We start from the raw sequence: 24100 nt of genomic DNA, 5'->3' as shown, positions 1-24100 counted from the left end.
CCCCCCACACCATTCTCCCCTAACCCCCAATCCCCCACACCATTCTCCCCAACCCCCAAACCATTCTCCCCTAACCCCCAATCCCCCACACCATTCTCCCCTATCCCCCAACCCCCCACACCATTCTCCCCTATCCCCCAACCCCCCACACCATTCTCCCCTATCCCCCAACCCCCCACACCATTCTCCCCTAACCCCCCAACCCCCCACACCATTCTCCTCTATTCCCTAACCACCACACCATTTTCCCCTAACCACCACACCATTCTCCCCTAACCCCCAACCCCCCACACCATTCTCCTCTATCCCCCAACCCCCCACACCATTCTCCTCTATCCCCCAACCACCCACACCATTCTCCTCTATCCCCCAACCACCCACACCATTCTCCCCTATCCCCCAACCACCCACACCATTCTTCCCTATCCCCCAACCCCCCACACCATTCTCCCCTAACCCCCCACACCATTCTCCTCTATTCCCTAACCACCACACCATTTTCCCCTAACCACCACACCATTCTCCCCTAACCCCCAACCCCCCACACCATTCTCCTCTATCCCCCAACCCCCCACACCATTCTCCTCTATCCCCCAACCACCCACACCATTCTCCTCTATCCCCCAACCACCCACACCATTCTCCCCTAACCCCCAACCACCCACACCATTCTCCCCTTATCCCCCAACCACTGAACCCCCGACACCCTCACCTCCTACTGCCCAAACACACCCCACTGCCCAGCCACTACTGCCCACAGCTACACCCCTCTCCCCTTCCCCCCAACCATTCCCCACTATCTCCTCTCCCCTACCCACCTCCTCTCCCATCTCTCCTCCCCCCTCCCCCACCCCCTCCCCCTTCTCCCCTCATCCCCTCTCGCCCACATCCACCCTCTACCCCCCTCCCCACTTCCCCCCTCATCCCCCCTTGCCCACCTCCCCCCTCTTCCCCTGCTCCCCCCCCATCCTTCCCCCCGCTCTCCCCCTCCTCCCTCCCACTCCTTCACCCCTCCCCCTCTCCCCCTTCCCCTTCCTCTTCCTCCTCCTCACCCCTTCCTCTTCCCCCTCACCCCCTTCCTCTTCCCACCTCTCCCCTTCCCCTTTCTTCCCCCTCTCCCCCTCCCTCTTCCCCCTCCCTCTTCTCCCTCTCTCCTCCTCCCTCTTCCCCTCTCCCCCTCCGCCTCCCTCTTCCCCTCCTTCCCCCTCCCCCCCTCCCCTCCTACTCCTTCCACCTCCCTCCCACTCCTTCCCCTTCCCCCTCTGCCCCTTCCTCTTCCCCCTCTCCTCCTCCCTCTTCCCCTCCCCCTCCCTCCCCCTCTCTCTTCCCCATCTCCCCCTCCCTCTTCTCCCTCTTCCCCCTCTCCCCCTCCCTCTTTCCACTCTCCCCCTCCCTCTTACCCCTTCTTCCCTCCTCTTCCCCTCTTCCCCCTCTCCCTCCCTCTTCCTCTTCCCCCTTCCTCTTGCCCCTCCCCCTCTTCCCCCTTCCCTTTCCTCTTGCCCCTCTCCCACTTCCCCTCTCCCCCTTTCCCCCTCCCGCTTGCCCCCTCCCTGTTCCTCTTCCCCTTCCCTCTTCCCACTCTCCCTCTCACTCTTGCCACTCCCTGTTCCTCTACCCCTCTCCAAACCTCCCCCCTCCCCGTCCCCCTCTCCCCACCTCCCCCTTCCCCTCCCCTCCACCTCCCCCCTTCCCCTTCCTCTTCCCCCTCCCCACTTCCACCCCGCCCACATCCCCCTTCCCCCCTCCCAACTTCCCCCCTCACCCCTCCCCACTTCCCCCCTCACCCCTCCCCACTTCCCCCCTCACCCCTCCCCACTTCCCCCCTCACCCCTCCCCACTTCCCCCCTCACCCCTCCCCACTTCCCCCCTCACCCCTCCCCACTTCCCCCCTCACCCCTCCCCACTTCCCCCCTCACCCCTCCCCACTTCCCCCCTCACCCCTCCCCACTTTCCCCTCCTTCCTCTTCCCCCTCCCCCTTCATCTTCCTCCTCTCCCCTTCATTTTCCCCCTCCCACTTCCCCCCTCCCCCTCCCTCTTCCTCCTCTCCTCTTCCCCCCACACCCTCCCTCTTCCCCCTCTCTTCCCCTCAGCTCTTCCCCCTCCCCCTTCCCCCTCTCTTCCCCCTCCCTCTTCCCCCTTGCCCCTCTCTGCTTCCCCCCTCCCCCTCCCTCTTCCCACTCTCTTCCCCCTCTCCTCCCTCTTCCACCTCGCCCCCCTCCCCCTACCCCCTCTCCCCTTGTCCCTTCCTCTTCCCCCTGCCTCTTCCCCCTCTCCCCGTCCCCCTGCCTCTTCCCCCTTTCCCTCCCTCTTCCCCTCTCCCCCTTCCCCCTCTCCCTTCCCTCTTCCCCCTCACCCTCCTCCCCTCCCTCTTCCCCCTCTACCCTCCCTCCCTCTTGCCCCTCTCCCCCTCGCCCCCTCCCTGTTCCTCTTCCCCTTCCTTCTTCCCACTCTCCCACTCTCTCTTGCCCCTTCCTGTTCCTCATCCCCCTCTCCCCCTCCCCTTCTTCTTCCCCCTCTCCCCCTTCTTCATCCCTCTCTCCCCCTCCTTCTTCCCCATCCCCCCTCCACCTTTCTCTTCCCCCTCTCCCCCCTCCCCTTCTTCTTCCCCCTCTCCCCCTCCCCTTCTTCTTCCCCCTCTCCCCCTCCCCTTCTTCTTCCCCCTCTCCCCCTCCCCTTCTTCTTCCCCTTCTCCCCCTCCCCCTCTCCCCACCTCACCCCTCTCCCACCCTCCTTCCCTTCCCCCTCTCCCACCCTCCTTCCCCTTTCCCCTCTCCCACCCTCCTTCCCCTCCCCGTCTCCCCCCTCCTTCCCCTCCCCGTCTCCCCCCTCCTTCCCCTCCCCGTCTCCCCCCTCCTTCCCCTCCCCCTTCTCTTCCCCCGCCCCCTTCCCCTTTCCTCCTCTCCCACCTCCCCCTCTCCCCACCTCCCCCTTCCCCCTTCTTCCCCTTCCTCTTGCCCCCCCTTTCCCCCTCCCCTCTCCCTTCCTCTTTCCCCCTCCCTTCCCCCTTCCTCCTCTCCTACCTCCCCCTCTCCCCACCTCCCTCTTCCCCCTCCTTCCCCTTCCTCTCCCTTCCCCGCCCCCCTCCCGCTCTCTTCCTCTTCTCCTTCCCTTCCCCCTCTCCCCCTCCTTCCCTTCCCCCTCTCCCCCTCCTTCCCTTCCCCCTCTCCCCTTCCCTTTCCCCTCTCCCCCCTCCTTCCACTTCCGTCTCCCCATCCTTCCCCTCCCCGTCTCCCCCCTCCTTTCCCTCCCCTTCCCCTCTCCCCACCTCCCTCTGCCCCCTTTCCCCCTCCTTCCCCTTCCTCTTGCACCCCCCTTTCCCCCTCCCTTCCTCTTCCCCCTCCCTTCCCCCTCTCCCCCCTCCTTCCCTTCCCCCGCTCCCCACTCCTCCCCCTCTCTCGTCTCCCTCCTCCCCTTCCCCCTCCCTTTCCTCCTCCCCCTTCCCTTCCCCTCCCTCTTCCCCCTCCCCCTCCCTCTTCCCCATCTCCCCCTCCCTCTTTCCACTCTCCCCCTCCCTCTTACCCCTTCTTCCCTCCTCTTCCCCCTCTCCCTCCCTCTTCCTCTTCCCCCTTCCTCTTGCCCCTCCCCCTCTTCCCCCTTCCCTTTCCTCTTGCTCCTCTCCCACTTCCCCTCTCCCCCTTTCCCCCTCCCGCTTGCCCCCTCCCTGTTCCTCTTCCCCTTCCCTCTTCCCACTCTCCCTCTCACTCTTGCCACTCCCTGTTCCTCTACCCCTCTCCAAACCTCCCCCCTCCCCGTCCCCCTCTCCCCACCTCCCCCTTCCCCTCCCCTCCACCTCCCCCCTTCCTCTTCCCCCCTCCCCTTCCTCTTCCCCCTCCCCCTCCCCTCTTCCACCCCGCCCACATCCCCCTTCCCCCCTCCCAACTTCCCCCCTCACCCCTCCCCACTTTCCCCTCCTTCCTCTTCCCCCTCCCCCTTCATCTTCCTCCTCTCCCCACCTCCCCTTCCCCCTCCCTCTTCCTCTTCCCCCTTCCTCTTGCCCCTCCCCCTCTTCCCCCTTCCCTTTCCTCTTGCTCCTCTCCCACTTCCCCTCTCCCCCTTTCCCCCTCCCGCTTGCCCCCTCCCTGTTCCTCTTCCCCTTCCCTCTTCCCACTCTCCCTCTCACTCTTGCCACTCCCTGTTCCTCTACCCCTCTCCAAACCTCCCCCCTCCCCGTCCCCCTCTCCCCACCTCCCCCTTCCCCTCCCCTCCACCTCCCCCCTTCCCCTTCCTCTTCCCCCTCCCCACTTCCACCCCACCCACATCCCCCTTCCCCCCTCCCAACTTCCCCCCTCACCCCTCCCCACTTCCCCCCTCACCCCTCCCCACTTTCCCCTCCTTCCTCTTCCCCCTCCCCCTTCATCTTCCTCCTCTCCCCACCTCCCCTTCCCCCTCCCCTTCCTCTTCCCCCCCTCCCCTTCATTTTCCCCCTCCCCTTCCCCCTCTCCCCCTCCCACTTCCCCCCTCCCCCTCCCTCTTCCTCCTCTCCTCTTCCCCCCACACCCTCCCTCTTCCCCCTCTCTTCCCCTCAGCTCTTCCCCCTCCCCCCTCTCTTCCCCCTCCCTCTTCCCCCTTGCCCCTCTCTGCTTCCCCCCTCCCCCTCCCTCTTCCCACTCTCTTCCCCCTCTCCTCCCTCTTCCACCTCGCCCCCCTCCCCCTACCCCCCTCTCCCCTTGTCCCTTCCTCTTCCCCCTGCCTCTTCCCCTCTCCCCGTCACCCTGCCTCTTCCCCCTTTCCCTCCCTCTTCCCCTCTCCCCCTTCCCCCTCTCCCTTCCCTCTTCCCCCTCACCCTCCTCCCCTCCCTCTTCCCCCTCTACCCTCCCTCCCTCTTGCCCCTCTCCCCCTCCCTGTTCCTCTTCCCCTTCCTTCTTCCCACTCTCCCACTCTCTCTTGCCCCTTCCTGTTCCTCATCCCCCTCTCCCCCTCCTTCTTCTTCCCCCTCTCCCCCTTCTTCTTCCCTCTCTCCCCTTCCTTCTTCCCCATCCCCCCTCCACCTTTCTCTTCCCCCTCTCCCCCCTCCCCTTCTTCTTCCCCCTCCCCTTCTTCTTCCCCCTCTCCCCCTCCCCCTTCCTCTTCCCCCTCTCCCCCTCCCCCTCTCCCCACCTCACCCCTCTCCCACCCTCCTTCCCTTCCCCCTCTCCCACCCTCCTTCCCCTCCCCGTCTCCCCCCTCCTTCGCCTCCCCGTCTCCCCCCTCCTTCGCCTCCCCGTCTCCCCCCTCCTTCGCCTCCCCGTCTCCCCACTCCTTCCCCTCCCCCTTCTCTTCCCCCGCCCCCTTCCCCTTTCCTCCTCTCCCACCTCCCCCTCTCCCCACCTCCCTCTTCCCCCTCCTTCCCCTTCCTCTCCCTTCCCCGCCCCCCTCCCGCTCTCTTCCTCTTCTCCTTCCCTTCCCCCTCTCCCCCTCCTTCCCTTCCCCCTCTCCCCTTCCCTTCCCCCTCTCCCCCTCCTTCCCTTCCCCCTCTCCCCTTCCCTTCCCCCTCCTTCCCTTCCCCCTCTCCCCTTCCCTTCCCCCTCTCCCCCTCCTTCCCTTCCCCCTCTCCCCTTCCCTTCCCCCTCTCCCCCTCCTTCCCTTCCCCCTCTCCCCTTCCCTTCCCCCTCTCCCCCTCCTTCCCTTCCCCCTCTCCCCTTCCCTTCCACCTCTCCCCCTCCTTCCCTTCCCCCTCTCCCCTTCCCCCTCTCCCCTTCCCTTTCCCCTCTCCCCACTCCTTCCACTTCCGTCTCCCCCTCCTTCCCCTCCCCGTCTCCCCCCTCCTTCCCCTCCCCTTCCCCTCTCCCCACCTCCCTCTTCCCCCTTTCCCCCTCCTTCCCCTTCCTCTTGCCCCCCCTTTCCCCCTCTCCCCCCTCCTTCCCTTCCCCCGCTCCCCACTCCTCCCCCTCTCTCGTCTCCCTCCTCCCTCTTCCCCTTCCCCCTCCCCCTCCCTTTCCTCCTCCGCCTTCCCTTCCCCTCCCTCTTCCCCCTCCCCCTCCCTCTTTCCACTCTCCCCCTCCCTCTTACCCCTTCTTCCCTCCTCTTCCCCTCTCCCTCCCTCTCCCTCTTCCCCCTTCCTCTTGCCCCTCCCCCTCTTCCCCCTTCCCCTTCCCTCTTGCCCCTCTCCCACTTCCCCTCTCTCCCTCCCTCTCCACCTTTCCCCCTCCCGCTTGCCCCCTCCCCCTCCCGCTTGCCCCCTCCCCCCTCCCGCTTGCCCCCTCCCTGTTCCTCTTCCCCTTCCCTCTTCCCACTCTCCCTCTCACTCTTGCCACTCCCTGTTCCTCTACCCCTCTCCAAACCTTCCCCCTCCCCTTCCCCCTCTCCCCACCTCCCCCTTCCCCTTCCCCCTCTCCCCACCTCCCCTTCTTCCCCCTCCCCCTCTTTCCCCTTCCCCTCCCCTCCACCTCCCCCTCCCCTTCCTCCTTCCTCTTTCCCCCTCCCCTTCCTCTTCCCCCTCGCCCTTCCCACTTCCCCCCCTCCCACATCCCCCTTCCCCCCTCCCCACTTCCCCCCTCACCCCTCCCCACTTCCCCCTCCTTCCTCTTCCCCCTCCACCTTCATCTTCCTCCTCTCCCCACCTCCTCTTCCCCCTCTCCTTCCCTTCTCCCCCTCCCCCCTCCCCTTCCCTTCTCCCCCTGCCCCCTCCCCTTCCCTTCTCCCCCTCCCCCCTCCCCTTCCCTTCCCCCTCTCCCACCCTCCTTCCCTTCCCCCTCTCCCCCTCTCCCCCCTTCCCCTCCCCCCTCTCCCCCTTCCCCTCCCCCCTCTCCCCCTCCTTCCCCTCCCCCTCTCCCCCCTCCTTCCTCCTCTCCCACCTCCCCCTCTCCCCACCACCCCCTCTTCCTCTTGCCCCCCCTTCCCCCTCCCCTCTCCCTTCCTCTTTCCCCCTTTCCCCCTTCCTCCTCTTCCACCTCCCCCTCTCCCCACCTCCCTCTTCCCCCTCCTTCCCCTTCCTCTCCCTTCCCCGCCCCCCTCCCGCTCTCTTCCTCTTCTCCTCCCCTTCCCCCTCTCCCCTCCTTCCCTTCCCCATCTCCCCCCTCCTTCCCCTCCCCCGTCTCCCCCTCCCCCTTCTCTTCCTCCTCCTTCCCCTCCCCCTTCTCTTCCCCCTCCCCCCTTCCTCCTCTCCCACCTCCCCCTCTCCCCACCTCCCTCTCCCACCTCCTTCCCCTTCCTCTCCCTTCCCCGCCCCCTCCCCCTCTTCTCCTTCCCTTCCCCCTCTCCCCCCCTTCCCTTCCCCCGCTCCCCACTCCCCCCCCCTCTCTTGTCTCCCTCCCCCTCCATCCTCTCCCACCTCCCTCTTCCCATTCCCCCCTTCCTTTCCTCCTCCCCCTTCCCTTCCCCTTCCTCTTCCCCCCTCCCTTCCCCCCCTCCCTTCCCTTCCTCTTCCCCCCTCCCTTCCCCCCTTCCCTTCCTCTTCCCCCCTCCCTTCCCCCCCTCCCTTCCCTTCCTCTTCCCCCCTCCCTTCCCCCTTCTTCTCTCCCTCCTCCCCCCTGTCCCCCCCACCTCCCTTCCTCTTCCCCCCTCCCTTCCCCACTTCCCCCACCTTCCCCTCTCCCCTCTCCCCCCTCCTTCCCTGTCTCCCCTTCCCCTCCCCCTACTCTTCCCCCTCCCCATTCCCCCCTTCCTCCTTTCCCACCTCCCCCTCTCCCCACCTCCCTCTTCCCCCTTCCCCTTCCCCTCTCCTCTCTCCCCCTCTCCCTCCCTCCCTCCAATGCAGTCCCTCACCTCCCTACCCCCCTCTCATCTCCCAATCTCACCCCTCACCTGTCCCTCATTTCCAGCCCGGGCTGTCACCTCACGATCGGCAGCTGCCGCCGGGATGTCCGCAGCTCCGGGTCTCAGCGTGAGGCCGACACCAGGGCCGGGCCCCGGCTCCATACACCCAGGGCCGGGGAAAGTTCCTGCGCTCACAGCCTCCAGGCCCGGGGGGAGGAGCCGGGAGGCCGGGAACTCACACGGGCCGGGGGGGGCGGGGGGGCATCTCCTCCTCCTTCGCTCAGGCCACGCCCCGCCCCAACCTCCCCCCCCCTCCCCCCCCAACCTCCCCCCCCCCCCCCCCCCCCAACCTCCCCCCCCTCCCCCCCCCTCCCCCCCCCAACCTCCACCCCCTCCCCAACCTCCCCCCCCTCCCCCCCCCAACCTCCACCCCCTCCCCAACCTCCCCTCCCCCAACCTCCACCCCCTCCCCCCCCAACCTCCCCCCCCTCCCCCAACCTCCACCCCAACCTCCCCCCCCTCCCCCAACCCCCTCCCCCAACCTCCCCCCCTCCCCCAACCTCCCCTCCCCCAACCTCCACCCCCTCCCCAACCTCCACCCCCTCCCCCCCCAACCTCCCCCCCCTCCCCCAACCTCCACCCCAACCTCCCCCCCCTCCCCCAACCCCCTCCCCCAACCTCCCCCCCTCCCCCAACCTCCCTCCCCAACCTCCCCCCCCTCCCCCAACCCCCTCCCCCAACCTCCCCCCCTCCCCCAACCTCCCCTCCCCCAACCCCCTCCCCCAACCTCCCCCCCTCCCCCAACCTCCCCTCCCCCAACCTCCCCCCCCTCCCCCAACCTCCCCCCCCAACCTCCCCTCCCTCCCCCAACCTCCCCTCCCCGAACCTCCCCACCCTCCCCCAACCTCCCCCCCCCAACCTCCACCCCCTCCCCGCCCCAACCTCCTCCCTCCCCCAACCTCCCCCCCCCTCCCCCAACCTCCCCCCCCCAACCTCCCCCCCCTCCCCCCCCCAACCTCCCCCCCCCCCAACCTCCCCCCCTCCTCCCCCAACCTCCCCCCCCTCCCCCAACCTCCACCCCCTCCCCCCCCCAACCTCCCCCCCCTCCCCCAACCTCCCCTCCCCCAACCTCCACCCCAACCTCCCCCCCCTCCCCCAACCTCCACCCCCAACCTCCCCCCCCTCCCCCAACCTCCCCTCCAACCTCCCCCCCCTCCCCCAACCTCCCCCCCCTCCCCCAACCTCCCCCCCCTCCCCCCCCTCCCCCAACCTCCACCCCCAACCTCCCCTCCCCCAACCTCCCCCTCCTCCCCCCCAACCTCCCCCTCCCCCCCCAACCTCCCCCCCCTCCCCCAACCCCCCCTCCCCCAACCTCCCCTCCCCCAACCTCCCCCCCAACCTCCCCCCCCTCCCCCAACCTCCACCCCAACCTCCCCCCCTCCCCCAACCTCCACCCCCAACCTCCCCCCCCTCCCCCAACCTCCCCCCCCAACCTCCCCTCCCCTCCCCCAACCTCCCGCCCCTCCCCCAACCTCCACCCCAACCTCCCCCCCCTCCACCAACCTCCACCCCCAACCTCCCCCTCCCCCCCCAACCTCCCCTCCCCCTCCCCCAACCTCCCCTCCCCCAACCTCCCCCCCCTCCCCCAACCTCCACCCCCAACCTCCCCCCCCCTCCCCCAACCTCCCCCCCCAACCTCCCCCCCCTCCCCCAACCTCCACCCCAACCTCCCCCCCCTCCACCAACCTCCACCCCCAACCTCCCCCCCCTCCCCCAACCTCCCCCCCTCCCCCCCCAACCTCCCCTCCCCCTCCCCCAACCTCCCCTCCCCCAACCTCCCCCCCCTCCCCCAACCTCCACCCCCAACCTCCCCCCCCAACCTCCCCCCCCTCCCCCAACCTCCCCCCCCAACCTCCCCCCCCTCCCCCAACCTCCCCTCCCTCCCCCAACCTCCCCTCCCCCTCCCCCAACCTCCCCTCCCCCTCCCCCAACCTCCCCTCCCCCAACCTCCCCTCCCCCAACCTCCACCCCCAACCTCCACCCCCTCCCCCAACCTCCACCCCCAACCTCCCCCCCCTCCCCCAACCTCCCCTCCCCCAACCTCCACCCCCAACCTCCCCCCCCTCCCCCAACCTCCCCTCCCCCAACCTCCACCCCCAACCTCCACCCCCAACCTCCACCCCCAACCTCCCCCAACCTCCACCCCCAACCTCCCCTCCCCCAACCTCCCCCCCCAACCTCCCCCCCCTCCCCCAACCTCCACCCCCAACCTCCCCCAACCTCCCCTCCCCCAACCTCCACCCCCAACCTCCCCTCCCCCAACCTCCCCCCCCTCCCCCAACCTCCACCCCCAACCTCCCCTCCCCCAACCTCCCCTCCCCCAACCTCCACCCCCAACCTCCCCTCCCCCAACCTCCCCCCCCTCCCCCAACCTCCACCCCCAACCTCCCCTCCCCCAACCTCCCCCCCCTCCCCCAACCTCCACCCCCAACCTCCCCCCCCTCCCCCAACCTCCCCTCCCCCAACCTCCACCCCCAACCTCCCCTCCCCCAACCTCCCCCCCCTCCCCCAACCTCCACCCCCAACCTCCCCCCCCTCCCCCAACCTCCCCTCCCCCAACCTCCCCTCCCCCAACCTCCACCCCCAACCTCCCCCCCCTCCCCCAACCTCCCCTCCCCCAACCTCCACCCCCAACCTCCCCTCCCAACCTCCCCTCCCCCAACCTCCCCCCCCTCCCCCCAACCTCCACCCCCAACCTCCCCTCCCCCAACCTCCCCCCCCTCCCCCAACCTCCCCTCCCCCAACCTCCCCCCCTCCCCCAACCTCCACCCCAACCTCCCCTCCCTCCCCCAACCTCCACCCCCAACCTCCCCCCCAACCTCCCCTCCCTCCCCCAACCTCCACCCCCAACCTCCACCCCAACCTCCCCTCCCTCCCCCAACCTCCACCCCCAACCTCCACCCCAACCTCCCACCCCTCCCCCAACCTCCCCCAACCTCCACCCCAACCTCCCACCCCTCCCCCAACCTCCCCCAACCTCCACCCCAACCTCCCCTCCCTCCCCCAACCTCCACCCCCAACCTCCACCCCAACCTCCCCTCCCTCCCCCAACCTCCACCCCCAACCTCCACCCCAACCTCCCACCCCTCCCCCAACCTCCCCCAACCTCCACCCCCAACCTCCCCTCCCTCCCCCAACCTCCCCTCCCCCAACCTCCCCCCCAACCTCCCCCCCCTCCTCCCCCAACCTCCCCCCCCTCCCCCAACCTCCACCCCCTCCCCCAACCTCCCCTCCCCCAACCTCCACCCCAACCTCCCCCCCTCCCCCAACCTCCACCCCCAACCTCCTCCCCCAACCTCCTCCCCCAACCTCCCCTCCCCCAACCTCCCCCCCCTCCCCCAACCTCCACCCCCAACCTCCTCCCCCAACCTCCCCCCCCCTCCCCCAACCTCCCCCCCCTCCCCCAACCTCCCCTCCCCGAACCTCCCCCCCCTCCTCCCCCAACCTCCCCCCCCCTCCCCCAACCTCCCCCCCCTCCCCCAACCTCCCCCCCCTCCTCCCCCAACCTCCCCTCCCCGAACCTCCCCCCCCTCCCCCAACCTCCCCCCCCAACCTCCACCCCCTCCCCGCCCCAACCTCCCCCCCCCCAACCTCCCCCCCTCCTCCCCCAACCTCCCCCCCCTCCCCCAACCTCCCCCCCCCTCCCCCAACCTCCACCCCCAACCTCCTCCCCCAACCTCCCCCCCCTCCCCCAACCTCCACCCCCTCCCCCAACCTCCCCTCCAACCTCCCCCCCCTCCCCAACCTCCACCCCCAACCTCCTCCCCCAACCTCCCCCCCCTCCCCCAACCTCCCCCCCCTCCCCCAACCTCCACCCCCAACCTCCCCCCCCTCCCCCAACCTCCCCCAACCTCCACCCCAACCTCCCCTCCCTCACCCAACCTCCCCCAACCTCCACCCCAACCTCCCCTCCCTCCCCCAACCTCCACCCCCAACCTCCCCCCCCTCCCCAACCTCCCCCAACCTCCACCCCAACCTCCCCTCCCTCCCCCAACCTCCACCCCAACCTCCCCCCCCTCCCCCAACTTCCACCCCCAACCTCCACCCCAACCTCCCCCCCTCCCCCAACCTCCCCCAACCTCCACCCCCAACCTCCCCTCCCTCCCCCAACCTCCCCTCCCCCAACCTCCCCCCCCAACCTCCCCCCCCTCCCCCAACCTCCACCCCAACCTCCCCCCCCCTCCCCCAACCTCCACCCCAACCTCCCCCCCCTCCCCCAACCTCCACCCCCAACCTCCTCCCCCAACCTCCCCCCCCTCCCCCAACCTCCCCTCCCCCCAACCTCCCCCCCAACCTCCCCCCCCTCCCCCAACCTCCACCCCCAACCTCCTCCCCCAACCTCCCCCCCCTCCCCCAACCTCCACCCCCAACCTCCACTCCCTCCCCCAACCTCCCCTCCCCCAACCTCCCCCCCCAACCTCCCCCCCCTCCTCCCCCAACCTCCCCCCCCTCCCCCAACCTCCCCCCCCTCCCCCAACCTCCCCTCCCCCAACCTCCCCTCCCCCAACCTCCACCCCCAACCTCCCCCCCCTCCCCCAACCTCCCCCCCCTCCCCCAACCTCCACCCCCAACCTCCCCTCCCCCAACCTCCCCCTCCTCCCCCTCCTCCCCCCCTCCCCCCCCAACCTCCCCCCCCTCCCCCAACCTCCCCTCCCCCAACCTCCACCCCCAACCTCCCCCCCTCCCCCCCCAACCTCCACCCCCAACCTCCCCCAACCCCCCCTCCCCCAACCTCCCCCCCAACCTCCCCCCCCTCCCCCAACCTCCACCCCCAACCTCCCCCCCTCCCCCAACCTCCCCCCCCAACCTCCCCCCCCTCCCCCAACCTCCCCCCCCAACCTCCCCCCCCAACCTCCCCCCCCTCCCCCAACCTCCACCCCCAACCTCCCCCCCTCCCCCAACCACCCCCAACCTCCCCCCCCCTCCCCCCCCAACCTCCCCCCCCTCCCCCCCCAACCTCCCCCCCTCCCCCCCCAACCTCCCCCCCTCCCCCAACCTCCCCCCCCTCCCCCAACCTCCACCCCCAACCTCCCCCCCCAACCTCCCCCCCCCTCCCCCAACCTCCCCCCCCAACCTCCCCCCCCTCCCCCAACCTCCCCTCCCCCAACCTCCCCCCCTCCCCCAACCTCCCCTCCCCCTCCCCCAACCTCCCCTCCCTCCCCCAACCTCCCCTCCCCCTCCCCCAACCTCCCCTCCCCCAACCTCCACCCCCAACCTCCACCCCATCCCCCAACCTCCACCCCCAACCTCCCCCCCCTCCCCCAACCTCCCCTCCCCCAACCTCCACCCCCAACCTCCCCCCCCTCCCCCAACCTCCCCTCCCCCAACCTCCACCCCCAACCTCCCCCCCCTCCCCCAACCTCCACCCCCAACCTCCCCCAACCTCCACCCCCAACCTCCCCCAACCTCCACCCCCAACCTCCCCCAACCTCCCCTCCCCCAACCTCCACCCCCAACCTCCCCCCCCTCCCCCAACCTCCACCCCCAACCTCCCCTCCCCCAACCTCACCCCCCTCCCCCAACCTCCCCTCCCCCAACCTCCCCCCCCTCCCCCAACCTCCACCCCCAACCTCCCCCCCCTCCCCCCAACCTCCCCTCCCCCAACCTCCACCCCCAACCTCCCCTCCCCCAACCTCCCCCCCCTCCCCCAACCTCCACCCCCAACCTCCCCCCCCTCCCCCAACCTCCCCTCCCCCAACCTCCCCCTCCTCCCCCAACCTCCACCCCCAACCTCTCCTCCCCCAACCTCCACCCCCAACCTCCCCCTCCCCCCCCAACCTCCCCCCCCCCAACCTCCCCCTCCTCCCCCAACCTCCACCCCCAACCTCCCCCCCCTCCCCCAACCTCCCCCCCCTCCCCCAACCTCCACCCCCTCCCCCAACCTCCACCCCCAACCTCCCCCCCCTCCCCCAACCTCCCCTCCCCCAACCTCCACCCCCAACCTCCACCTCCAACCTCCCCCTCCTCCCCCAACCTCCACCCCCAACCTCCCCCCCCCAACCTCCACCCCCAACCTCCCCCTCCTCCCCCACCCTCCACCCCCAACCTCCCCCCCCTCCCCCAACCTCCCCCCCCTCCCCCAACCTCCACCCCCAACCTCCCCCTCCTCCCCCAACCTCCACCCCCAACCCCCCCTCCCCCAACCTCCCCCCCCCTCCCCCAACCTCCCCTCCCCCAACCTCCACCCCCAACCTCCCCTCCCTCCCCCAACCTCCCCTCCCCCAACCTCCACCCCCAACCCCCCCTCCCCCAACCTCCCCCCCCTCCCCCAACCTCCCCCCCCAACCTCCCCTCCCCCAACCTCCACCCCCAACCTCCCCCCCCTCCCCCAACCTCCACCCCCAACCTCCCCCTCCTCCCCCAACCTCCACCCCCAACCTCCCCCTCCTCCCCCAACCTCCACCCCCAACCCCCCCTCCCCCAACCTCCCCCCCCTCCCCCAACCTCCCCTCCCCCAACCTCCCCCCCCTCCCCCAACCTCCCCTCCCCCAACCTCCCCCCCCTCCCCCAACCTCCACCCCCAACCTCCCCCTCCTCCCCCAACCTCCACCCCCAACCTCCCCCTCCTCCCCCAACCCCCCCTCCCCCAACCTCCCCCCCTCCCCCAACCTCCACCCCCAACCTCCCCCTCCTCCCCCAACCTCCACCCCCAACCTCCCCTCCCCAACCTCCCCCCCCTCCCCCAACCTCCACCCCCAACCTCCCCCCCTCCCCCAACCTCCACCCCCAACCTCCCCCTCCTCCCCCAACCTCCCCTCCCCCAACCTCCCCCCCTCCCCCAACCTCCCCCAACCTCCCCCCCACCCCAACCTCCACCCCCAACCTCCCCCCCTCCCCCAACCTCCACCCCCAACCTCCCCCCCCAACCTCCCCCCCCCTCCCCCAACCTCCACCCCCAACCTCCCCCCCTCCCCCAACCTCCACCCCCAACCTCCCCCCCCTCCCCCAACATCCACCCCCAACCTCCCCCCCCAACCTCCCCCCCTCCCCCAACCTCCCCCAACCTCCCCCCCTCCCCCAACCTCCACCCCCAACCTCCCCCCCCTCCCCCAACCTCCCCTCCCCCAACCTCCCCCCCCTCCCCCAACCTCCCCTCCCCCAACCTCCACCCCCAACCTCCACCCCCTCCCCCAACATCCACCCCCAACCTCCCCCCCCCTCCCCCAACCTCCCCTCCCCCAACCTCCACCCCCAACCTCCCCCCCCTCCCCCAACCTCCACCCCCAACCTCCCCTCCCCCAACCTCCACCCCCAACCTCCCCCCCCTCCCCCAACCTCCACCCCCAACCTCCCCCAACCTCCCCTCCCCCAACCTCCACCCCCAACCTCCCCCCCCTCCCCCAACCTCCCCCCCAACCTCCCCTCCCCCAACCTCCACCCCCAACCTCCCCCAACCTCCCCCCCAACCTCCCCTCCCCCAACCTCCACGCCCAACCTCCCCCAACCTCCCCCCCCAACCTCCCCTCCCCCAACCTCCACCCCCAACCTCCCCCAACCTCCCCCCCAACCTCCCCTCCCCCAACCTCCCCTCCCAACCTCCCCTCCCCCAACCTCCCCTCCCCCAACCTCCACCCCCAACCTCCCCCCCCTCCCCCAACCTCCACCCCCAACCTCCCCTCCCCCAACCTCCCCTCCCCCAACCTCCACCCCCAACCTCCCCTCCCCCAACCTCCCCTCCCCCAACCTCCCCTCCCTCCCCCAACCTCCCCTCCCCCAACCTCCACCCCCAACCTCCCCTCCCCCAACCTCCACCCCCAACCTCCCCTCCCCCAACCTCCCCTCCCTCCCCCAACCTCCCCTCCCTCCCCCAACCTCCACCCCCAACCTCCCCTCCCCTCCCCCAACCTCCCCTCCCCTCCCCCAACCTCCCCTCCCTCCCCCAACCTCCACCCCCAACCTCCCCTCCCCCAACCTCCCCTCCCCCAACCTCCCCACCCCCAACCTCCCCTCCCTCCCCCAACCTCCCCTCCCTCCCCCAACCTCCACCCCCAACCTCCCCTCCCCCAACCTCCACCCCCAACCTCCCCTCCCCTCCCCCAACCTCCACCCCCAACCTCCCCTCCCCTCCCCCAACCTCCACCCCCAACCTCCCCTCCCCTCCCCCAACCTCCACCCCAACCTCCCCTCCCCTCCCCCAACCTCCCCTCCCCTCCCCCAACCTCCACCCCCAACCTCCCCTCCCCTCCCCCAACCTCCACCCCCAACCTCCCCTCCCCTCCCCCAACCTCCACCCCCAACCTCCCCTCCCCCAACCTCCACCCCCAACCTCCCCTCCCCTCCCCCAACCTCCACCCCCAACCTCCCCTCCCCTCCCCCAACCTCCACCCCCAACCTCCCCTCCCCTCCCCCAACCTCCACCCCCAACCTCCCCTCCCCTCCCCCAACCTCCCCTCCCCTCCTCCAACCTCCACCCCCAACCTCCCCTCCCCTCCCCCAACCTCCACCCCCAACCTCCCCTCCCCTCCCCCAACCTCCACCCCCAACCTCCCCTCCCCTCCCCCAACCTCCACCCCCAACCTCCCCTCCCCTCCCCCAACCTCCACCCCCAACCTCCCCTCCCCTCCCCCAACCTCCACCCCTCCCCCACCTTCTCCCCTCCCCCAACCTCCCCTCCCCTCCCCCAACCTCCACCCCCAACGTCCCCTCCCCTCCCCCAACCTCCCCTCCCCTCCCCCAACCTCCACCCCCCAACCTCCCCTCCCTTCCCCCAACCTCCACCCCCAACCTCCCCTCCCCTCCCCCAACCTCCACCCCCAACGTCCCCTCCCCTCCCCCAACCTCCCCTCCCCCAACCTCCACCCCTCCCCCACCTTCTCCCCATCCCCAACCTCCCCTCCCCATCCCCCAACCTCCACCCCTCCCCCACCTTCTCCCCACCCCCAACCTCCACCCCTCCCCCACCTTCTCCCCATCCCCCAACCTCCCCTCCCCATCCCCCAACCTCCACCCCTCCCCCACCTTCTCCCCACCCCCAACCTCCCCTCCCCTCCCCTCCCCATCCCTCAACCTCCACCCCTCCCGCACCTTCTCCCCACCCCCAACCTCCCCTCCCCTCCCCTCCCCATCCCCCAACCTCCACCCCTCCACAACCTCCACCCCTCCCCCACCCCCAACCTCCCCATCCCCATCCCCCAACCTCCACCCCTCCCCCACCTTCTCCCCACCCCCAACCTCCCCATCCCCATCCCCCAACTTCCACCCCTCCCCCACCTTCTCCCCACCCCCAACCTCCCCATCCCCTCCCCCAACATCCACCCCTCCCCCACCTTCTCCCCACCCCCAACCTCCCCATCCCCATCCCCCAACCTCCACCCCTCCCCCACCTTCTCCCCACCCCCAACCTCCCCATCCCCATCCCCCAACCTCCACCCCTCCCCCACCTTCTCCCCACCCCCAACCTCCACCCCTCCCCCAACATCCACCCCTCCCCCCCCTTCTCCCCACCCCCAACCTCCCCTCCCCATCCCCCAACCTCCACCCCTGCCCCACCTTCTCCCCATCCCCAACCTCCACCCCTCCCCCACCTTCTCCCCGCCCCCAACCTCCCCATCCCCATCCCCCAACCTCCACCCCTCCCCCACCTTCTCCCCACCCCCAACCTCCCCATCCCCTCCCCCAACATCCACCCCTCCCCCACCTTCTCCCCACCCCCAACCTCCCCTCCCCATCCCCCAACCTCCACCCCTCCCCCACCTTCTCCCCACCCCCAACCTCCCCTCCCCTCCCTTCCCCCAACCTCCACCCCTCCCCCACCTTCTCCCCACCCCCAACCTCCCCATCCCCTCCCCCAACATCCACCCCTCCCCCACCTTCTCCCCACCCCCAACCTCCCCTCCCCATCCCCCAACCTCCACCCCTCCCCCACCTTCTCCCCACCCCCAACCTCCCCTCCCCTCCCTTCCCCCAACCTCCACCCCTCCCCCACCTTCTCCCCACCCCCAACCTCCTCTCCCCTCCCCCAACATCCACCCCTCCCCCACCTTCTCCCCACCCCCAACCTCCCCTCCCCATCCCCCAACCTCCACCCCTCCCCCACCTTCTCCCCACCCCCAACCTCCCCTCCCCTCCCTTCCCCCAACCTCCACCCCTCCCCCACCTTCTCCCCACCCCCAACCTCCCCTCCCCTCCCTTCCCCCAACCTCCACCCCTCCCCCACCTGCCCCTCCCCCTCCTCCTATCTTCTCCCCATCCCCCTCCCATAAGACCATAAGACATAGGAGCAGAAATTAGGCCATTCGGCCCATCGTGTCTGCTCCACCATTCAATCATGGCTGATAAGTTTCTCAACCCCATTCTCCTGCCTTCTCCCCGTAACCTTTGATCCCCATACCAATCAAGATACTATCTATCTCGGTCTTAAATACACTCAATGACCTGGCCTCCACAGCCTTCTGTGGCAATGAATTCCATAGATTCATCACTCTCTGGCTAAAGAAGTTTCTCCTCATCTCTGTTCTAAAAGGTCTTCCCTTTACTCTGAGGCTGTGCCCTCGGGTCCTAGTCTCTCCTACTAATGAAAACATCTTCCCCATGTCCACTCTATCCAGGCCTTTCAGTATTCTGTAAGTTTCAATCAGATCCCCCCTCATCCTTCTAAACTCCATCGAGTATAGACCCAGAGTCCTCAAACATTCCTCATATGTTAAGCCTTTCATTCCTGGGATCATTCTCGTGAACCTCCTCTGGACCCTCATCCTTCCTGAGATACGGGGCCCAAAATTGCTCACAATATTCTAAATGTGGTCTGACCAGAGCCTTATAAAACCTCAGCAGCACATCCCTGCTTTTATATTCTAGCCCAAGTCCCTTTGCACTCCAGATTTCTGAATTCTCTCCCCATTTAGAAAATAGTCTATGCCTCTATTCTTCCTACCAAAGTGCATGACCTCACACTTCCCCACGTTGTATTCCATCTGCTACTTCTTTGCTCATTCTCCTAAACTGTCCAAATCCTTCTGCAGCCTCCCTGCCTCCTCAATACCACCTGTCCCTCCACCTATCTTTGTATCATCTGCAAACTTAGCCAGGATGCCCACAGTTCTTTCGTCTAGATCATTAATGTATAAAGTGAAAAGTTGTGGTCTCAACACTGACCCCTGCGGAACTCCACTAGTCACTGGCCACCATCCTGAGAAGGACCCCCTTATCCCCACTCTCTGCCTCCTGCCAGACAGCCAATCTTCTATCCATGCTTGTACCTTGCCTCTAACACCATGGGCTCTTATCTTACTGAGCAGCCTCCTGTGCAGGACCTTGTCAAAGGCCTTCTGGAAGTCCAAATAGATAACATCCATTGGCTCTCCTTTGTCTAACCTGCTCGTTACCTCCTCAAAGAATTCTAACAGATTTGTCAGGCATGACCTCCCCTTGATGAAACCATGCTGACTTTGCCCAATTTTAAAATGCACTTCCAAGTATTCTGAAATCTCATCCTTAATAATGGACTCTATAATCTTACCAATGACCGAGGTCAGGCTAATCAGCCTGTAATTTCCCATCTTTTGCCTCACTCCCTTCTTAAGCAGGAGGGTTACATTTGCGATTTTCCAGTCCTCTGGGACCCTCCCTGACTCCAGTGATTCCTGAAAGATCACCACTAACGCCTCCACTATCTCTTCAGCTATCTCCTTCAGAACTCTGGGGTGTAATCCATCTGGCCCAGGTGATTTATCCACCTTCAGGCCTTTCAGTTTTCCTAGCACCTTCTCCTTGGTAATGGCCACCATACTCACCTCTGTCCCCCAACTCTCTTGAACTTTGAGAATGTTACTCGTGTCTTCCTCCGTGAAGACTGACGCAAAATACCTATTCATTCCTCCGCCATTTCTTTGTTCCCCATTACTACTTCTCCAGCGTCATTTTCCAGCGACCCAATGTCCACTTTTGCCTCTCTCTTACCCTTTATATATCTAAAAAAAACTCTTGCAATCTTCTTTTATATTACAGGCTAGTTTACCCTCATATTTAATCTTCTCCCTCCTTATTACTTTTTTAGGTGTCCTCTGTTGGTCTTTGTAGGCTTCCCAATCCCCTGGTTTCCCACTGCTCTTCGCCACATTGTATGCTTTCTCTTTAGCTTTTATACTGTCCCTGACTTCCCTTGTCAGCCATGGTTGCCTCGTCCTGCCTTTAGTATGCTTCTTCTTCTGAGGAATGAATTTTTGCTGTGCCTCCCAAATTACTCCCAGAAACTCCTGCCATTGCTGTTCCACTGTCTTTCCTGATAGGCTCATCTCCCAGTCAATTCTGGCCAGCTCCTCCCTCATGCCTCTGTAGTTACCTTTATTCAACTGTAATACCATTACATCTGATTCAAGCTATTCCCTCTCAAATTGCAGGGTAAATTCTATCATTTTATGGTCACTTCCTCCTAAGGGTTCTTTCACCTAGTAGGATACAGCGATGTGAGGAATAGCCAGCCAGCTACTATGGCAGGCTTACTGGAGTCTTACAAAACACAGGAGAGAGGGGTTTCAGGTCTTTCCTCTTTTCAGGCTAGGGACTGATCTACTCCATTATCCTCACACAGAACATGGCCACTTGGTCAGAAGCTAATCAAAACTCCAAGACTCAGCAGTTCTCTCTTACCAGGTCTCCTTTCCAGCACCATTCTGTCCAACCTGGCACACACTGTTCCAGAATAGCAACATTGTAGATTCTCTTCTTCCTGCTCCAGTAAACATATCTTTTAAACTGCAGCCATGATCGTTTTTAAAGCCACAATACAAGAAAAAATAATAATATGTTCTTTGCACTGTTTATTGGACAAACTGTCTTTAACCAGTGGCAAAAGAAAGAAATATGAACTGCTAATTTCTAACTCTATAACCTAAACTCTACCCCTTCTTAAATCCCTATACATAGACAGATTTCCTCTTTATTAAATTAAAACTTTTGAAAAAAATCAAAGAACATTTTTTTAAAACAAACAGAAGGAAATGATGTCATGTAATTCCATATCTATAGTTCGTGTATTTCCTTTACCAAATATATATATATATAAATAATTATTAAACAAAAAAATAGATTTTTTTTCATTTCATGATTATAACACTCTTACCCACAATTGGCATTTAAATCTGGGTCAGTTGTTAATTTTAAATTTGCTTGGTGTGAGAAATGTGTGTCATGGAAGAGCAGATCCAGATTTTAAAAGCAGCCAAAGAGAATTTTGAGAAACAGATAGAGGAGTAAACAAGTAAATTGAAAGTCTGTCAGGAGCAGTCAGCAACCAATCAGCAGGAAGGATTCCAAAATAAACTGAATGCTCATGTGAAGTTGTCAGGTTTGTTTGATGCCCCTCATTGAGCACCATTGTTTGTGTGTCTCTGGTTGCTGAGATGCATCAGGTGTGTTAGCGGAGTGGGTGATACACAGTGGTCGGTCCACTTATCACCTCTTGTTTTCAGCTCTCACTGCTGGCCAGAAGTATAACTATTGTGAAAAGAGAGCCAAGCGTGTAAGCTTCTCCCGCTCGTATAAAGCCTCTTCATCAGCAAGCTATGTAGTTGGTGCTTTCCTGTGCTGACACATGTAAATGTGTCACAGACCCAGGCTCAACAACAGGAGACTCGGAATAGGCCTGACCCCCTGACGCATAGCATACACGCCCACCAGTATATGGTTACATCTTGGTACCTACAAACCAGGGCCCAGCTATGGGTAATTGACCCCGCTGTCTTGTATTTTCTCAGGAGAGAAGAAGGCTAAGGGAATAAACCCTGAAAGAAAATCCAGAATGGAGTCCTGTAGGTGGTAATCTGTCAGGCAGCTTTCCAGAAACTCCTGAGGCAGAGCTGGTACCAAACAGTACTAGCTTCATCCTTTCCTTTGGACAATACTAGCAATGCTGAGAGCAGGGCTCTGATGCTTGGGCAACTCATGGTCTCCATACTACTTGCCCAGGCCTGCACCTTAGGGAGGACATTCCAGCTTTGTGGTTTATATTGGCACAAAGTGGGAAGAAAGTTACCAGTTAGAAGCTCTCACTCAATTAGCTTGGAGCAGAGTACCAGGAGTTACTCCCAGTGGTTGGAGGGATCATTGTGGCTCATTGGAAACCCATGCCCACCTAAAACTGGGCAGCCCCTTGTTATTTATGTGCTGTTCTGCCATGCCCTATGTGCTGCAATAGGTGCTTGGAACTTAGAAAGTCATCTCTTGACAGATGAGTTGCACACCTATGCACCAGGCAAGACAAACTCAACAAAAACTTCAGTCTTTTGCATCACAAGCTGGAATGTGAGGACCATGCGGTCTGGCCTTACCAATGGCCTTCTGCAGATTGACGACACCCACATGACAGCTGTGATCGACAAAGAACTCACAAGGCTCAAGGTGTATATTGCTGCACTGCAAGAAACTAGGCTCACTTAAAGTGGCTCCCTTAAAGAGAAACACTACACATTCTTCTGGCAGGGAAAACTCAGGAGGCAACATGTGAGCCTGGAGTGGGTCCACAGTTCAAGACACTCTACTCATAACAATAGAATTCCCTACTTGTCAACAAGTGCAGCCCAATTAACCTCATGTGCACCTATACCCCAACATTCACCTCCACCCCAGATCTCAAGAATCAATTCTGTGGCATTTGATGTTGTCATCAGCAGAATTCCCAGCACCGCGGGACTGTAGCTACTATGGGACTTCAACACAAGGGTGGATAACAACCACACAGCTTGGCCAAGGATGGACATGTGGGCATGAGAGCAGGGTGGTGCCCTGGAGACATCTGAAATCATGCCATTGGCACCAGCTAAACCTCATAATCACCAGAAATACCATCCTTTACAGTGTCCTCATTAATCGTAGCTATCACAGCCATGAATGTGCTAGTGACCACTCCCTGGTATGTAGCAAGGTCAGGCTTCAGTCAAGAAAATGTTACCACTCCAAGAAGAAAGGTCATCCACATATCAACACTCTCTCAACAGGCTCTCCTTCTCTCTCTAGGGGACCAATGCTCATTTTACTTACTCTTTTCCTTTTTAAATACTTGTAGAAACTCTTATTACCTGTTTTTATATTTCTAGCTAATTTTCTGACATATTCTAATTTCTCCCTCCCTGTTAATCTTTTAGTCATTCTTTGCTCTTCTTTATAATCTGTCCAATCTTCTGACCAGCCTCTAATCTTTGCAGAAATATGTTTTTTCTTTCAATTTGATACAATGTTTAACTTCTTTAGTTAGCTACAGATGGCGTGTCCTTCCCTTAGAGCCTTTCTTATCACTGGTATGTATCTCTTCTGAGCATTCTGAAATATCTCCTTAAATGTCTGTGTTAGGAACAATGTACAATTTTTAAGTTGAATATATATATTCATGTGTTAAGTAAGGTAAAAAAAAGGTTCAGTTTCATGTAGGTTTGGTATGAGACTTGGTGCCTAGAAGTCTAAGTGGACCTATGACTGAAAGGTCAGTCTTTTGGGTTTGTTTAGTATACATTTTTAATGAGCTTTTACAACCTCTGAAGTTAAAGAGTTGGGTTAAATGGGATTAAAAGTTTAGTGATTTTGGAAAAAAATAACACAAAGTAGAAAAAACTAAGCTGTTGCCTAGTGACAGTGGTCAAGTGACACAGAGAAAGACAGGGAAGAATTTAGTGTGCATCAGAGAGTGAAGACAGATTTTCAGCTCTCTGAGATAAGAAATACTACAAGCCTAGTGGGAGACTGAGTTTCGGGAACTTGTGCTTGTTCTGCAGTTGAAGTAATAGAGAGCTTAGAGTGTGGGTTTGGGTGAATCGGTTTTGGGAGATACCAGTTGGGTGAGAGGCGTCAAGTGAATGCTCAAGAATTCACTGGAAGAAAACTTATTGCACATGTGCCAGTCCCCAGCAAGGAGCCGTTGTGTTAAATCTTCAATGTTTTATGTGTCTGTAAAGATATTGCTCGGTGAAGGAACATTGGGAAACTGAAGCATCTTCTTGTGTTTGCATTGAGATCTTTCCAACGTTTTTGTCTGGTGCAAGATAGTTCACTTTTCTTGTCTTAATGAATTATGAAATAGTCACTTGGTAGTACGGGACTTGAGTATTGCTGAAAAGATATTTTTGTTGAAGCTTTTCATCTTACACACATCAACACAATTTGCAAGGAAGTAGCAATGTCAGGGGAAACAACATATACTGTATGAGAAGAGAGTGCATTGCCATGGAGAGTGTACCAGTTGATGGTGACTGACAGTAAACTGCCAAGCATTGTTTGAAATTTAAACCAGGCAGCTTGACATTTCTCAAGACATTTCTCTGGGGAATAAACTAGTGAATGGCCGTTACTTATTTTGTTTAACTGAAACAGGTGCAATGTGTGTACGTGTTCTTTCTGTCTACAAAGAACAGAGCCCTGTGCTGTTATGACACAGCC

General features: G+C 63.6%; 1 protein-coding gene and 1 long non-coding RNA gene across 3 annotated transcripts in view; both read right to left on the bottom strand.

Annotated features, from left to right (window-relative positions):
• Window positions 1–7884, bottom strand: part of kansl1b (KAT8 regulatory NSL complex subunit 1b) — a 269307-nt gene extending 261423 nt beyond the window's left edge. The window contains exon 1 of the mRNA XM_041217527.1: window positions 7724–7884. The gene's annotated coding sequence lies outside the window, so the exon portion shown is untranslated. The remainder of the gene's footprint in view (window positions 1–7723) is intronic.
• A 12502-nt stretch (window positions 7885–20386) lies between these two features.
• The window catches only part of LOC121268942, a 40051-nt gene continuing 36337 nt past the window's right edge, over window positions 20387–24100 (bottom strand). For both annotated transcript variants that reach the window (XR_005941284.1, XR_005941285.1), the window contains exon 6: window positions 20387–20402. This is a non-coding gene — a long non-coding RNA (uncharacterized LOC121268942). The remainder of the gene's footprint in view (window positions 20403–24100) is intronic.

This window comes from Carcharodon carcharias, chromosome 23 (assembly GCF_017639515.1).
Source record: "Carcharodon carcharias isolate sCarCar2 chromosome 23, sCarCar2.pri, whole genome shotgun sequence".
In the NCBI taxonomy this organism is placed as follows: domain Eukaryota; kingdom Metazoa; phylum Chordata; class Chondrichthyes; order Lamniformes; family Lamnidae; genus Carcharodon; species Carcharodon carcharias.
The sequence above is the reverse complement of the archived record's forward strand: the minus strand, read 5'-3'. Positions and strand labels throughout refer to the sequence as shown.